Genomic DNA, 16,388 nt, shown 5'->3' on the forward strand with positions numbered 1-16,388 from the left:
TCAAAGCGAAGAAGAGGAAAGCTTGCAGAGACCAAAGTCGTCTGGCCCTCAGGACAGCCTGCCCCGGCGGGAAACAAGCGGTCGACGCCGCGGCCCGCGTGAGCGTCAGGAGACCAGAAATTCGATGAGGCCGAAAGACATCCTGAAGAAATACACTACCGTTATAAAAGACCATACAGCCAAACTACGAATGTTCCCACTGCCTCACCTGAAATTCAACAAAAAATACATCGTCACTTTAAAAGTCTAAGCAAAAAAAACTCCTATGTTAACGACATCCTATTGCATATGACATCTGCAACGCCAATGCGACAGCACCCTGAGACACATGGTGCTGGAGTGCTCGATACCCGAGGGTTCCCCACAACAACCGAACACAGGAGATCAAATAGCTGAAGAAGAAGAGACACAAGAGGAAAAGGAAGAACTGTGGGAGGCCAGATTGTCTCACCCAGGTGCCAATGACCAGCTAAAGCTGGGGGACTGCAGCTCTCGCTGCAACCCTGCAGCGAGAGCCTACGGTTTTTTGGAATGAGGAAGCCGCTTACCTGAAGCCGAAGACAAGTTTTATCGCCCTCTCTCTCCCCCTATTTCACAAATAAACATTTAGTTCTCTTTTTATACAAATGTATACTCGGTATTACTGGCATGTCTTAACCTTACGGTGGGTGGACCATGCAATAGTTCTTCACAACTTTTTGGAGTGGCCTTAGGAGAGACAGAGATTGAGAGAGAGAAACAAAGTTTACATAAAAGGCAGGCAGAGAATTTGATTAGTAAGAAATACTCAGTCCATGATGAAACTGCAGGGTGCTAATTTTAGGCAAGAAGTAGTACGCACTCATGACAAGTTTTGTCAGATGCTACAGGAATTCTAAGGAAAGTTACGTTGGTCTGCGTATTAACATCAACATTTCAGCGCAAGTTGTGAAGTACGACCGTTAACTGTATTTTAAAGGACAGTCCTTTGCGGAGCCTGTGCTTTGATGGGTGGCGAAAGAAGTTAGTGACAGTGAAATTTATTGTATGTGCGAATATGATATTCCATGATTTTGCAACGTATAGACGTGATGACAATGAGGCGGTACTACAGTGGCGAGTGTTACTACCTGATTTACAGAATGGAATAGCTTAGCCCACGTTTGCTGCTTTCATTAGGCTGGTTGGGAACAGTGACTGAAAACATTGTTGGATACACGGCAGAAAGGAATAAATCGTACTTAGGAAAATTATCGGCGATTTTGCAGAACCTCCGCATGATGTCAGACTTCCATTGCTAATTTCCTCACGAATTTTCGGAAACGCCCTGTTCTTACTATAGTGTGACACTTTTGTGAAAAAAAATTAATGTTTCCTCAGTATTATCCTCCGACTGGATACCACCACCGATAGCAATCTAGAAGTTACGCAATGCGTGGTGGTCCTACGTTTCTATGAGCCGCTTTTTCACTCTGCGATAACGCGGCAAATTGAGGCTATTTTACTTTTTGTGTATTAATGACGTCACGTCACAATTACGTGACTTACTTGCAGTCTATATAATCTCATGCGAAATAAGCTCTTCTGAGTTTCCGCACGGCCATGACCCGAATTGCGTCTGTTACAGTTCAAGATAAGGTTACTACGAACGTTACTTTGGCGCTTTACTCAGTGATATTGCTCGTATGCCGTTGCGACGAAGCATAAGAGTGCATTTATATGTTTTATTGTTTGTGCCGTGAACGCAAGGAGTAAATCGAATATTAAAAAAGGGTCAAGAGAATACTAGATATACGACAAATTGTGATATAATATTCGAGCAACTCTTTTTCCCACTAGAACAAAAAGTATACTTTGTTTACCATCTTACTGGCGGCTAACAAAGACCGGAAAATGAAAATGAACCGCTCCACTGTGGGGTGTTGTTCTCTGCCACGTTGTTGACTTTGTGTTGACAAGAGCCAAAATGTTTTCTATTTTTGAGTGCTCAGCCCTCCTTCGTCCTTCCGGGTTATGACAGCTCTGACATTGGACCTAACAGAGAGACAAAGGTAAAAGCGCATATAAGCGCACACCCAGGAGCACTAGTGTATGGACCCAGCGATGAGCTACGACGGCCTGAAAATTTCTGCGAGTTCAGAGAGTGGAGCTACCTGAGAGGAGTAAGTGTCTTCGCATTGCTTTTCATATGCCAAGAAGGTTCGAAAATCTCATTCCGTGGACCTCAAGCCATACACGCGCTCGTTCATTATGCGCTCGCCATTAAGCCATTATGCGCTCGTTCGGCGCAGGCGCCATGCTTGGCTTCTTGGACTCCATTCCTAAAGGAGCAGTTTCTTTTGAGGCTGTCGTGTGTGCTCAAGTACATATTGAATAGTTATTTAGTCATTGGGTAAGTTAGCAAAATGTCTCTTTTGGCGTAAAATACTCATAAAAGATGTGCCAGATTCTCTCCAACACTTGGGCACGTGCACAGCGAAGCACGGCGAATGATGAAATACTGAGCGTAGAGCGCGGATGAGGAGGGGGAGAGCGCGAGGAGGAAATCGGAGGAAGAGGGTACGGCGAAAGCTTGAGAAGAAAAGCGTAGTCCAATGGAAGACGGGCTCTGCGGCGACGATCACAAGCAGATGGCGCCGGGGTAGCGCGTGTCGTCTGTTCACCGATGACGCCATCGATACCATATAGAAAACAGGGCGCTTTATGAGTCGAGGTCTGTCTGCGATGGCTGCTGTGAATCGCATCCACGTGTCACCCACACGCTCCCGTTTGCGATCTCCCGATTAGCGAGGCAGTCGCGTCACACGTCGCCCCGTTGGCAACGTGTCGCACGACGCAGATTGTCCGCGCCAGCCAATACATCGCGAAATGAAAACACTTATACAGCTGCACTGAAATTTCGCATTACGGAGTATCGTAATCGTCAGTGAATTCGATATTCTCACATGAATGCATATATCATGATTTCGAAGAGCTACTGCTGTAGCTATATCAACACAAGTGGCTACCAATTTTATAGAAAGGTGGAGAATGTAATGAAGTAGTGGAAATTCAACAACGACTGAAGCAAGCATGTCCACTTTTCTATTGTTGTTCACGCTTTGTAGTAAGGGCATAGAAAGACGAATGGAAAACAGTGAAATAGGGTTTGACTTATGCTACATGCGCAATTGACAAAAAGTGCAACATAAGTTTCCCTGATGAATGCACGCGGACTGCACTTTGCTACTATCAACTATGCAAGACATGTAAACAAACTTGTAAATATGTGTGGCAACGCCGACACTAATGTAGGCCTTAAATTTAGCACAGAGAAATCGAGAGGTAATCTTTAATGGAGGGACGAGTTCTTACTTGGTGTCAATTCAACAGCAATGCTACTCATAGTTAAGCAATATAAATACCTCGGCGTATACATAAACGAAGGGGGTAGGCTTACTTAGGCATCCACCAACCCAATATGAAAATAAAGGGGAAGTCCAATGCAGCAATAATGAAACAGAGCCCTTTAGGGCCACAGTAATTATGAGGTGGTGTCTGGAATGTGGAAAAATGTAATTGTGCCTCATCTAACATTCCCAGATGTGACTAGACGCGTAAACTCTGATATCTTGTCTGGTCAGGAAGTAACCCAAATATCGGTAGACCGTTTGGAATTGGAAGACCACGGTAAAACCCCAAATGAAGCAGTACAGAATGAGATCGATTGTGCTTCTTAAGAAGTCAGAGAAGCGCATAGCAAAATTAGCTTTGAAGAAGGACTCAGGAACATGGATCAGAATGCATCGGCGTCTAAAGCGCACAAGTAAATGCATTTGAAAAGCGTGGACACAGAATGGAGAAAAAGATAACGAAAGTTCACAACCAAGTACAAGGGAATTGAAAGTGTAAATAGAAAACGAGAAGTCATCAAAAGGGAAGTGAGAGACAAAGATAGCGAACTGGATACAAATAATGAACAAGAAAGGCAGAGGATATATATATATATAATAGTGAAAAAGAAATTAGAAGGAAAAATCTGCACGATAACAAAAACGCAGTGAGTGCCTTGATATCTAGAATTGAGCTGGTTGCTTACGGACAAAGAGGTACGGGAGCAAATACTCGCAGCAAGGTGAGTCATGGCTTCGCAACAAGGCTTCATCCAAAATCCGGTGACCACTCATTACGTCCTAAAGGTATGCGAACTCGTTCACACACTGAGACCTGTAGGTTACATACACATTCATGAAGCACTTGGATCTAAAGTGAATGGAAATATCAGCTGGTGAGCATTACAGTCCTCTATGGATGGATGGATGCAAAACTTTAATGAAAGTCGTGAGGTATGCAACTCAGCGCGCTGCGGGCTGCTCCCACGTTGGGGCAGTCAGGCCATACCCGACCGCCGCAGCGTTGGCCCTCTGGAGAGCCCATAGTTGCGCTCCAGCATCGGGGCTCTTGATAGCGAGAGCCACTTGTCCTCATTGATTTGTTCCTTGCCTCGCAACGAGGGGCAACGCCAGAGCATATGGTCTAGGCTAGCAAAGTCATTGCAGTGCCTGCAAGATCTACTGGCATGAGTGTCTGGATAAAGCTTGTGGAATAAAGCCGGGCTGAGAAACGAGCCTGTTTGCAATAATCTGAGGGTCAATGCCTGTGCTCTATTTAACTTCTGGAGGTGAAGGGGAAACTCTCTCCTGTCGAGATAAAAGGGCTGCGTGATTTAATTGTATGTGGTCGGTTGATCTCTGTTCTCCACCAATGCGGGCCGGCGCACTATTCCACTATTAGTGAAAGAAAAGCAGCTAAGAGGTTGATACGACTGAATCCGTTAGAGACATAGGTAGAGGTACAAGATAAACTTTGACGAAGAGAAAGCTTCTGGAAATGTATACAAACATGCCACAATGAAAAGTATGAATAGCATGCCTGATTAACCCCAATAGAGTAGCTGGCGATTTGTCACCACCCCTTCTTAAAGGGGATGACAATTATTAAGATCACTATCAGGTAGCTCGCGAGAAATGCCCGGCATCATGCACGTTTCGGCGCTGGCAATGGGGCGTGTCAATACAATTTCAGTGTTAAGCGCTTAACGTCGACAGTCATGTTGAGATAGGTACTGCCCTAATTTCTTTTTTTATAAGCCTTTAGTCAAGGTACGAATGCGTGTTTTGGCGTTCTAGGTCTGTAATCTACTACCAAGCTTTGAATAAGCTTTCTATGTAGTGTTGCTTTAAGCGTAGTCGCGCTTACTATAAGGTACGAATTCCAAGTATGGGAAAACAACTTTGTTTCCTTTTATCTGTTTTTCCGAGAACACAACGCATTAACGCTCCGATGAGGCAGGTCTAACCAAATCACTCAGCAATCCATAAACAATACGCCATTTAATAACGAACACCTGCTTATTAAACACGACCTATACAATACTGAATAGAACGTTCAACTGTCTTGTGGAAAGCTTGTATTGAGAGAACACAATTCGAGAGCGTTGTCCAAAGCATATAGGCCCAGTATTCTATCAGCAAGAATAGTACAAAGAGTAAAATAGAAATGAGCAAAGAAGTGTCGCTTTATGGTAGCTTTTTACTCATTGATATAAAGGAAGTTTTTATTCAGGAATATTTTGACAGTTATTTACTTATTCGCACAATACGCAGATGTATTTTGAGCACACACATCCAGAAATTTTCGGCATTGTGCCTTCGACAATCTGTTGAACTTCGTAGCAACATATCAGTGTAACTGAACGGGTAGCACTTAAGAAATATATATTTCCGAAATTCGACCTAGTTTCGACAAGCTTTCACTAGAAGCGTCCAGATGGTACGTTTTTCGAAACGCATAATCATAATCAAAACCATATAGCAGCGTTTTTCTCTACAGCAAATGATGCCGATTTATAATATAGATCAGCAGCTCAGTCAGGACTAATCGTATCCTATTAGAAAAAAAAATACCCTGTCGACGTTACTACCTGAAACTTATTAAAATCGGCCATTATTTTGATACTTAGCTGTTTGAAAATGTTGTCACTTGGCTAATGATGTTTATTGCGGTAAAATTCAACATATTGACGAAGGACAATGTTCAAAAATCTAGGGCATACCGACAACTCATGTGGTTACACTCCTATATCTCTCTTGAATGGAGTCGTGTTGCTGCGAATACCTCTTACGCATCCTACGAATAACCTGTATCTCTCGAAAGATGCTCATTTTGGCGTCCAGCAGTTGTGAGCAGAGGATCGTAATATTTCTAATATATATCGATACCTTCATTTACCTGCAGTTTATCAAATATTGTGAACTGGTTTTCACCCTACTGAGCTTGAGTAACATGCTGTAGGGCCGCTTTGGTCACTAGGTCGTCGGAGACTCAGTAGAGGAGAGCTACTGCCTTTTTCGTATTGAATTTACCAAAGAGGCTTTCAATATTATCACGGGTTTCAAATATGTTTGCCCAATGTATAGAAGGCAAAACTGTTTTATTGCATAATATGGCAAATGCTAGGGGAACTAAGTACTGGAAAACGTGACGCACTAGAGGCCCAGGTTTCGGGCTCGGCATTCGTTAGACTTTCTATTGGTTTGATAGTTTCAAGAACCAATAAGCCGTTACCGCAAAGCTGCCGTTTCGCAGGCGTTACTTTTTTTTCTGTTTGGCGAGAACGCATAAACTATACGATTGAAGTTGTGGCTGTGAATCTCATGTTGATATTTTTTACTTTTTTTATGTGCAGGAAAATAGCAAGACCTCGGCACAATGAACGCAGTCGTTGTTTTCGTGTTGGTTTCTTCCGCAGCGATCGTGACAGGTAAGGTTCTACGTTATTATAACTGATATATGGTATTCGCTGACATACAAGCAATATAATTTACAGTCAAGCAAAGTAACTCTGAAAAAATATTTTTAAGGTGCCCGCGATATTTCAAACAAGCATTTCAGCAACGTATATACCAGGAATTAAAATCGCTTTTTATTTGAAAACTGCAGATTTCTAGTAGCATAACTATATATTTTCTTTCGGACCAAAAGAATGCTCGTATTCTCTAACCCAAAATTACGTTCATTCTGAGAAAGCTGTGAGATGCTGGCGATCGAAAATTTTTCAATACAATCTGTATTAGCCGAGTACTAATGTTGGTAGTCTTGGCTTTTAAGTACATCTTAAGTAATCTTCATGAGAAGGTTGTCGAAGCAATGGTATAAAGAAAGATCAAGCACGATCTCCAAGTGAAGATAATATTTGAACGGGTAATAATTCTGCACTAGCTACCTAATAAACCGAATTAAAAGACGTTATTTTTGACTGAATCATAAGATGCTTCTGTAAACAAACCACAGATCCTAAAGCCATGATTAAATACAGCACGATGATCAAACGAACCAGTTTTGTGTCCACAACACTGTGACATTTCAAAGAGACTTGTCAAAGAATCCACCTGTGCATGGGAATTTACCTCGAAAAAAAGAGACGAGCCTCGGTGCACGGATACTGGAAAATGAGCCAGCATTCGAGCTACAACTACGAAATATTTTCAACTACGTGCATTCTCTGCACGCAGAATCCACGCTGACAGTAGAATACCTCGTGCAATTTAATGTAATAAACGATACCCTTGTGAAAATTTTGGTGCAAGATTTTGTGCACACGCGAGCCTTCTCGACACGCTTCCTTCTTTTGGCGAGCCTAAGTAGCTAAGCCAGGGTATTGAGGCCGAGTGAACTCGAGGCTAATTAGGAGACCTGGAGCGCCTACTCTGATTAGGAAATATCATTGCCACCATTGTCACGATCGGCATTTATTGCTGCGTCCAAGGCAAGAAATAAATTCTCAGCTGGTTGTCCTTATCTGCTATTCCCCGAAACGCAAGCTGATTATAAGATTACAACCCACACAAGGGGGTTGCAGGTACGTCTATGTTTTGTGTGTACGTAAAAAAATGTAAAATTTGCTTTAGCGTCGCAATAAATGAAACTAAATTACAACAGTGGCACACATCACTTATTGCGTGCATTTTGGCTACGCCCCGGACGTTTTCGGTTCTTTATATTGTGTGTCTCGTCATCGCCGCTGCCAAGAGCAAGACGTCTGCTGTCACACTGGAAATATGTAGTCAAAACACAAGCATAACATAAACACACGACTCGCATTTCAAAATCCAGCTTGTCATTCATTTTTATATGCTCCCATATTTCTCGATGAAGAACATTTTGCTATATAAAGCAGTGAACACACAAGTCGACTTGAATGCGCCTAAATTCTCAATGTTCCATGTGATTTGGTTGTGCATCACCGGTTTTACGTTTATTAAAAGAACAAGAAGGCTGAATATGCCTCGTGTAATGCAATGCGACGTGGCGCAGATTAGCTCTTAACTAACATTAAGTGAAATTTTGTTTGATATCGCTAATATTCTTTCTTTATTAATTGCAGCACTCCCAAGAAACCGCAATGGTGTTTACTTGAGCCTGCAGCAACAACCTGGTTTGGGAAGAGAATTGCCAACGCTGCCGCCCAACTTTGGTAATGCCCCAGGTGGGCTGCCAGGGTTTGAGAGACAACAGCCGCCATTTCCCTCATTCAATGCCACGGGTAGGGAAACGGGAATGCCCGGAGGGATCCCATCCCTTCCGTTTCCGCCCAACTTCGCCGATAACACCCAACTAGTCCAAGCGATGGCGGGCTTTCCGTCCTTTCCGCTTTTCCAGAATAACAGCGACAGCCAACAAGGAGGCCGGCAACCCCCTCCGCAGTGGCCAGCTGTGCCTGGTAATGTGGGTGGCAGTCAAAGCTGGCCAGGAATGCGAAGTCTGCCACCCCTATTTCCTTTGAACATCAGCCAAAACATACCTCAAAGTGAAACCCGTTTCTCTTGGCCGCCACCACCCCATTCCGAAAGAGATGGGGGCCGGAACCAAAATGTCATACCTGGAATTGGAAGCCCAAGTCGCGCCCAGAACGGTGGGCGTCGCGGAAATGAGCAACCAAATTTTATGAGATCGCCGCCACCGTTTTTTTAGGAGTACCTATGACCGCAGTCCGGCCTCTCTAAGTGGTCTAAGATGCCCTCCACTGTTTCAATGCATGAGCAGCGATGGAAATAACCAAGATGGACAATCTGAACATGAGGACGCAACCTCACTACGTGAGGTTGGTGATACTAAAGCAAGTGAAGAAAACGAACAGGCGTTGATGGCAGCTGAACAAGAACGGTAAAGTCAGTGCACTTCTCTGCAAATAAAAAACTCTACACATGTTTTTTCTTGCTCAATGTGATTCATTTTGTTTTTGTATGTACAAGGCAAGTAAGAAAGAAATGATTATATCGATAGTACAATGACCACTTGTAATAGTGCAGCTCATCTGAAACAACGTAGAACGTCGACGCACAAATGACAGTGCTTCTTTCTGTCTTCATCTTGCTTGCCTCAGCCGTGCTGTCATTCTAACCCTAAACTGATATAACGTACACGGAGTTTAGCACATTTAACATATTACGGCAACGTACGTCTAACGAATAATGAAGCGTTGTTCACATCTTTGTCACCTAAAACAATTTTACGCCTGTAAGTTTCTTAGTCTCGCCAGAAAATACTAACCTCTGTATTCCACGAATACATTTGCCACCACTCGAAATTCCCTGACTTGCTTTAATGTGTTGCAAAAGCTACCCAGCTACCCTATACCACCGCTTTTCTTTCAATATGGCCTAAATTCGTGTTCGTTTTGTACGTCCGCTTCAAACTCGTCCAATGCACAGGGTCGTAATGTAGCCCAGACGTATTATTGTTACGTGGTAGCAAGTAGGGAAGCAATTCATAACATGTAATTACAAGGACAGTAAGCACTGAACAGCACGGAAGACAGCCAACAATAAACAAGACACTTCGTCGTCATCAGATCAGGGAGGCCGCTGATGCGTACGTCATACTAAATCCAAAGGTAGACATTGCCATCTTCAAGTAGCAGTGGCATGAACCTCGTCGGCAAAAACGCCAGCGTGGCGACAATAAAGGTCCACAGAAGAGGAAGGGTAGTAATGCTTGAGTCTTAAAACGTGCACGACGTCACTGGACAACGGAACAGAAGATGTAGTGGGGCTGGCAGTCACAGTCTCATAAGTGACGCCAGTCACTGGTCGAAGGACACGGTAAGTGCCAATCTATATGCCCCACAAGTATACTTTGATCCCACAAGTGGGACCAAAGTACCACGACGGCATACGGAGCATAATGTTCGTTGTGTTTTCTCTGGTCACGAATGCGCCTCGGAATGGCGCTGCGTGCATATTCACAAGTCGAAGTTGCAGGGGTAGGGAGAACTGTGTCGAACGGTAAAGCTGGTTCACGTCCGAACAAAAGGTAAAGTGGAGAGTATCCAGCAGTGTCGTTGTGCGAGGAATTATATGCTGATTTCCCGTGTTGCCGTGGAAGTTCCCAATCACGGTGGTCATCTGACATGTACTTTGAAAGCGTGTCCAGTAAGGTCCGATCAAGCACTCGGTACGCTAGGTCTTCTGGGGATATCACGTGGAGAGCTTTTGCTGCGTTGAGCAGCCGAGCAAGATCTCATTGTTGATATGAGATAGAAAAGTGCGGCTTTGTTCGGTGTGCAATTCACGTGGGACACCGTGTAGTAAGAGTGCAGAATATCCATCATGTTTGAATAATATTACAACAAAGCTGCACGTGAGTGTCTAGAGTAAAAACATGCTTACACGCACAACTCACACCTACATATGCGGGCGCACACGAACTACACCGCGCCTTTCCTTAAATGGAGTCACTGACTACTAGGGAGAACGATGGACGCCTTAACAAATCATGACACCAGAAACAGCACGCGCATACGTACGTAGCGCGATGGAAGCCTATTCTATATGCTAGAAGCGTTTACTTTCTCTTAACCATGCAGCGGCGCATGCGTGGGTGCGAGCACCATCTAGTGGTGGCGCAAGAAACCACACAAGATGCGCTGCGCGTGCTCTGCTGTGATTGGTTGTCATTCTTCGGTAAAAAAGCAGCCAAGCCGCATCCATGGTCACGAAATCTGGCGGCGCTCACAAAGGAAAATTTCACTTTTAAACTTACGTCACGGAAGAGAATGTCCGCCACGTCTGTAGCACAACTAGCCGCCTGCGCTCGTGCCCCTGTAGAGCGCGTTGCATAATAGGTAGCGAGCGGCAACCAACTTGTTTCGCGAAGCAGATATAGAAAAGGGTCCGTGAAGGTCCAAGCCGACACGGCAGAGGGGCTCAGGTGGGACGTCGATGGGCTGGAGGCACACAGCTGGAAACATAGACGGTTTCGTTCGCCGTTGGAAGAGCTCGCATATGCGCTAATTTAACACCACACTGCGGAATTGTGCAGCGCAGGTGCTACAGTATAACTATGAAAAGATTACGACAGTCAGTGTAGACGCCATCCCGATATAAGGCAGCGCCTTTCAGGGTGAACATGCGCATAGAGGCGTCGCTGGGAAGGATTCCTGGCACTTGAGTGTTTTTTTTTAAAGGAGTCATCCCAACGCTATTTCTAGGTGATGTTGGGTAAATGGCTTACGGAAAAGACGAAGTCAATGGATTTATTGCATGAAGAGTCTCAGTCGGCCACAGGGTAGCGGGACAAACAATCCGCATAATAGGCTCCCTGTTGTGTATACGACCGTGTAGGTGTATTCCTGTAGGCGCAGTGCCCATCGAGCGAGTCTGCCTGTTCTATCTTTCAAACAGGCGAGCCAACAGAGGGCGTGGTGGCCGGAAATTAGTGCGATTGGCCAGCCGAATAGATAAGGGCAGAACTTTGCATCTGTTCATGCAAGAGCAAGGCACTCACGCTCTGTAAATAAGTAAGTTCGCTCCAATGCGGACAGCAGCCTGCTGGCATAAGCGATGACACAGTTCGCTGCACGTTTACTTTGGTCCAACAGAGCGCCTATTCCGTAAAAGCTTGCCTCAGTTTGGACTTTGACTTCGGCTGATGGGTCGAAGTGCGCCAAAACGAGAGGCACTATGACGAGTGTGGTTAACTCGGAGAAAGGCGCGGCTTGTGCAGAGCCACAGGGAAAAAGCGCGTCCTGTTACAGAAGATTTGAAAGTGGTCTCACAATCACTGCAATATTCTTCAGAAACCAACAAATGAAGAGCCGAGCTCCCACAACACTGCGAACACCTTAGGCAGACTTGGGCAAAGGGAAGTCTCATGGCTATAATTTTCTGTTGAACAGGTTGTGTGCTGGCAGCGTCCACAATATGGCCAATGATCGTAATGTGATGACGGCCAAAACGGCCCTTCGATGAATCCACCTGAAGCCCGGCACGGCGGAAAACGGCAAGAATGGCTGAGAGGCGGTTAAATTGTGTATCAAACGGAGGAGAAAACATGATTACGCCGTCCAAGTAACACAAGCATGCATACCACCTGCACCCATGAAGCAGACTTCATCATACGTTCGAATGTGCCTAGGTCATTACACGACCCAAAGGCCTAACCTTAAACTGCTAAAATATATCAACAGTTTCAAAAGCCGTACAGACAATCAAGAGGATCATCAATTTCGCGGAAGCTAGGTACAACTTTATTCGATAAATGTTGTCCAGGGTGTGATGTAGTCTGTGAGATCATGACTGCCACCCACCTCCTCGGCTCTATCCACGGCCCGGAGCTGATTCTCCAGGCTTATAGTGGCGAGGATGTTATTCCATAGCCGGGATGAGGCAGCGGCCGTGAGAGAGTGGGGAGAAGGCTCTTCCGGTAGTGCAATATAATGTGATTAAGAGTGGCGATCTCTCCACATAGTTGCAGTGGGGGTCCATTAGCTCCTGGTATATGTATGATAGGATCTGTGGTCAAGGAAAGGAATGCGTCTGGAGTCGTCGACAACTGATCTCTTGAAACTTGGCGAGGAGGGAAACCGGAACAAGGTGAAAGGAGGAGATAACGTTCAGACAAGTGGACTTTCCTTGAAGAAGACAAGTCCAGTTGTCGAAACGTTGGCTCCTGCTTTCACCTTGTTCACGTTTTGCTTAGCGTCTTGAATTTCCATCTCCCGCCTTCGCCGTGTTTTCCCTCTTGACGCTTGGACAGTTTGCGGTGAATTGGTGATCTTGATCGTCCCGAGATTCTATAGTAGGTGGTGATATCATTGTATAAGGTCAAAGGTTTCCTATTTGAATCCTCCGGGTCATGGACATGTCCCGCCACTCGGTAGACGAATCCTTGAGTATGTTGGTGGGCGGCCTTGTTCCCCGGGCTGCCCGCGTGTGCTGGGCCCCTGCAAGTTCGATGGGTCAAGTGAAAACCTCCTCGTCGTCATTGTTCTCCTTACTACCCCACTGAAGGGAAAACCGAGAACGAGAAGAGGGAAGGGGTGAAGTAGTCGTAGGTTTGTAGAAGGTACGATACCACGAGTGAAATTGTTGATGGCGGCCTTGGAGTCGCTCATAATTGTGCTGAAACCTGCCGCTGCAGGAAGTCTGACGGTGGCCTCCTCGGCAATAATTATATTGGGGGCTCTCAGTGAGCATGCTTTGAGTAAATGAAATTTGTAGTCCCGGTTGTTCGGAAGAGAGACCATTCTGATTGCGTAGTTGTTGGTTGAGTATTTGGCGGCATCTACGTAAACCGCTTCCGAGTTAGACCCGTCAGTTTTGGGGAGAGTCCGTGCTATCGCTTTTTTCTTCCATCGTGATGCCTGCCAACATGCTCTTTGGCACTGACTTGATGAGAAATTTACTCCTGCTTTCAAGGGGCATGGTGCCAGCGTCCAGTGCGTTAGGGAAGCTCTGTGCTTAATGCGGTCCAAGATCCAGCGGCCTGTCCTGCTTCTTTGAAGCCGGTATATTTGAGCGGAGCGTTGCACTTCGAGGAGTTCCTACAAGGTGTTGTGTAGCCCTTAACTGAGGAGGCGTTCTGTTGAAGTATTAGGGGAATGTCGCAAGGTCGCCGTGAAAGCCTTGCGTAGCAAGCAGTCTAGGCTGTCCCGTTCAGATTGGTGGAGTTCTAGATACGGCACAGCGTACGTGAAGCGCAGCACGACAAAGGCTTGAATGATGTGGAGTAATTCCTTCTCCTTCATGCCTAGCTTGCGTGTGCTTTCCCCATGCATCAAGCGAGCCGTTTGATTTAGCAATGTGGCAAGGTGGTCTAGCGTGATATTGCTGGGGTGATTTTGCTGCACGATAAAGCCAAGTATCCCAATGGGCTACACTTGGGGTATTGGCTTGCCGTTCACGAGCACGTGGATACTGTGTTGTGGAGATTTTATTCCCCATTGGTCGGGAGTTCTGAGGACCATCAGTTCAGACTTGGTTTGTAAGCGCTCAGGGCTTGCGTCACCCACATGTTCGACGACAACGCCCGCGACCGTCTAGAGGGTCTCCTCAGTTTGCCCGTCCGACCCGGTGGTTACCCATAGCGGGATATCGTCCGCATTAAGTGCGTGGCGCTGGGCCGGGATTGCGTCCAGCTTGGGGAGTAGTGGCCTGATTGCGAGGTTGAAAAGAAACGATGAGCGAACGGCTCCCTGAGTGGTGTCGCGGTCGCCGAGTTCTACCGGCTGGGAAAGTAAGGCAGCCACCGATGCAGAGGTATAAATGCATAGATATAAATATTGTGCGCTCTCCTGGTTGTAGTGCGGCTAAACTACCGAGAATGGATGTGTGCTTCACGTTGTCAAAGCCTACGTGAAGGTCCAGTCCCAATATACCTTTGGTGTTCTTGCCCCTTTCTAGTTTGATGTGATAGTGGTCCAGGTGGGAGAGGGCATCCTAGTTAGCGAGGTGTACTCTCAAGCCCAGCATCATGGGTGGAAGAAGAGTGTGCTTTTCCGCGTAATATTGTAGGCAATAGAACATAGCGCGCTCTATTGGCTTACCCAAGCATAAGGTCAGGGGGATGGCTCGGAGGTTCTTGCCCGCTCTCTTGCCCGCTTTCGAAATGAAGTACACTTTGCGTGTATCCACTCTGCAGGTATGTGGCCTGATCTCGAGCACTCATTCATGTATTGAGTAATGCCCCAACTCATTTCCAGTCGAGGTTGCGGATAATTTTGTTGGTCACTCTATATGGACCTGGCGATGATGTCGTGTGGAGAATATGGAGTGCCACGCATAACTCGGTCTCTGAAATATCAACATCGAGGTTGGAGAAAGGGTTTCCCGCTTATTCTAGTAATGTAATTCTCTACTTGCTTCCGCTGTTTAAGTTGGCTTGAGTTTGATGTTGTGAGACAAGGGTTAGGCCGCACGTCTTCCTTTTATTTTAGCCAGTGAGCCACCCGCTATTACGGCCTCAAGTGGTGGTGATGAGTATGTACAGATGTTGTTACTCTAAGTGTATTTGTTCTTGCCAAGAATTTTAACGCGACAGCGTTTAGAAGCTCGTGTCGCAGACAAGCCGATGTCGTCAGCGTGCGTGTCGGCGGCGTTGGCCGCGAGTGAAAAATTCCAGAAGGCAATTCATAAATAAAAACAGCTTGCAAGATAGGCTAGGTGCGAATGGAACAAGGGTCTCCGGAGCGTGAGACGGAGATGCTAGCTCTTAGCCATGAGTTCGATGGTTCAAAGCGCGACAAAAGCGCCTCTAGTGAATGCGGTGTTACATCAGAAACATGCCGTGAAAGTTATACTGAGGCGTATATCGGTAATTATGAGAATGTAAATTACAGAAGTCGCACTTAAACAACTAGCGAAGTACGTTTCCCCTACATTTCTTCTGCACTTGGCGCACACGCAGTGCCATCTTGTGGTAAAAACAGAAGACCGCCTCCGCGCAATGTACGGCGCTGCCCCGATAGCTGGCGCGCCACTCGCCCGCTTCTCCCCTTCGTCTCGTTTGAACGCATTGGGGCCGTGCGGAGACTGGTGCGAGGATGCCCCAATACCCTTGTGTTTAATAAGTTTTCTCGCTCTCTCCCCTTCCAGCTTCCACTGTGCGTCACTCGAACCCTCGTCTTTAGGCGACGCGGCTCCTCTTTCCGCTCACAGCACGATTCCAATGTGCAGCGTCCGATGGGGGACGCCTCCAACGTGATCGCTGCGCCGTAGCGCGTCTGGTGGGAAAGCGTCCCCTGCGATGTGTGCCGTGCTGCTGGTGAGAAGCCATGTCTATGCGTGGTGCTCCCAAGCGAGATAGAGGACGATCCCATCGAGGCGTCAGCCCCATGATCGCGTCTGCCTTCATGGTGCTTCGTGGCCCGGCTGTCCGTGCCGAGCACGACGTTTGGCTCGCGTAGATCGTTTCTCTCTCCAAGACACCGACTTCTTTGATTCGTTCCGCTTGCTCAGGCACACGTTTCGTTTTTATGTGACTCAAGAGCATGCCGAGAGAATGAGTGGGCGGTGCGAACGAGGTGCGATAACGCTATCGCGTTGAACTCTTGAAGGCGAAGCTTAAAGGTACGGACACACTAGCGTCAA

General features: G+C 46.3%; 1 long non-coding RNA gene across 1 annotated transcript; it reads left to right on the forward strand.

Moving 5' to 3' along the window:
* Positions 1–2,042: 2,042 nt before the first annotated feature.
* Positions 2,043–9,230, forward strand: LOC142574235 (uncharacterized). The gene is made up of 3 exons (XR_012826464.1): positions 2,043–2,141; positions 6,707–6,781; positions 8,405–9,230. It is a non-coding gene; the product is annotated as an uncharacterized LOC142574235 (long non-coding RNA).
* The last annotated feature ends 7,158 nt before the right edge of the window (positions 9,231–16,388 follow it).

Source organism: Dermacentor variabilis, chromosome 3 (genome assembly GCF_050947875.1).
Source record: "Dermacentor variabilis isolate Ectoservices chromosome 3, ASM5094787v1, whole genome shotgun sequence".
NCBI classification, from domain to species: Eukaryota; Metazoa; Arthropoda; class Arachnida; order Ixodida; family Ixodidae; genus Dermacentor; species Dermacentor variabilis.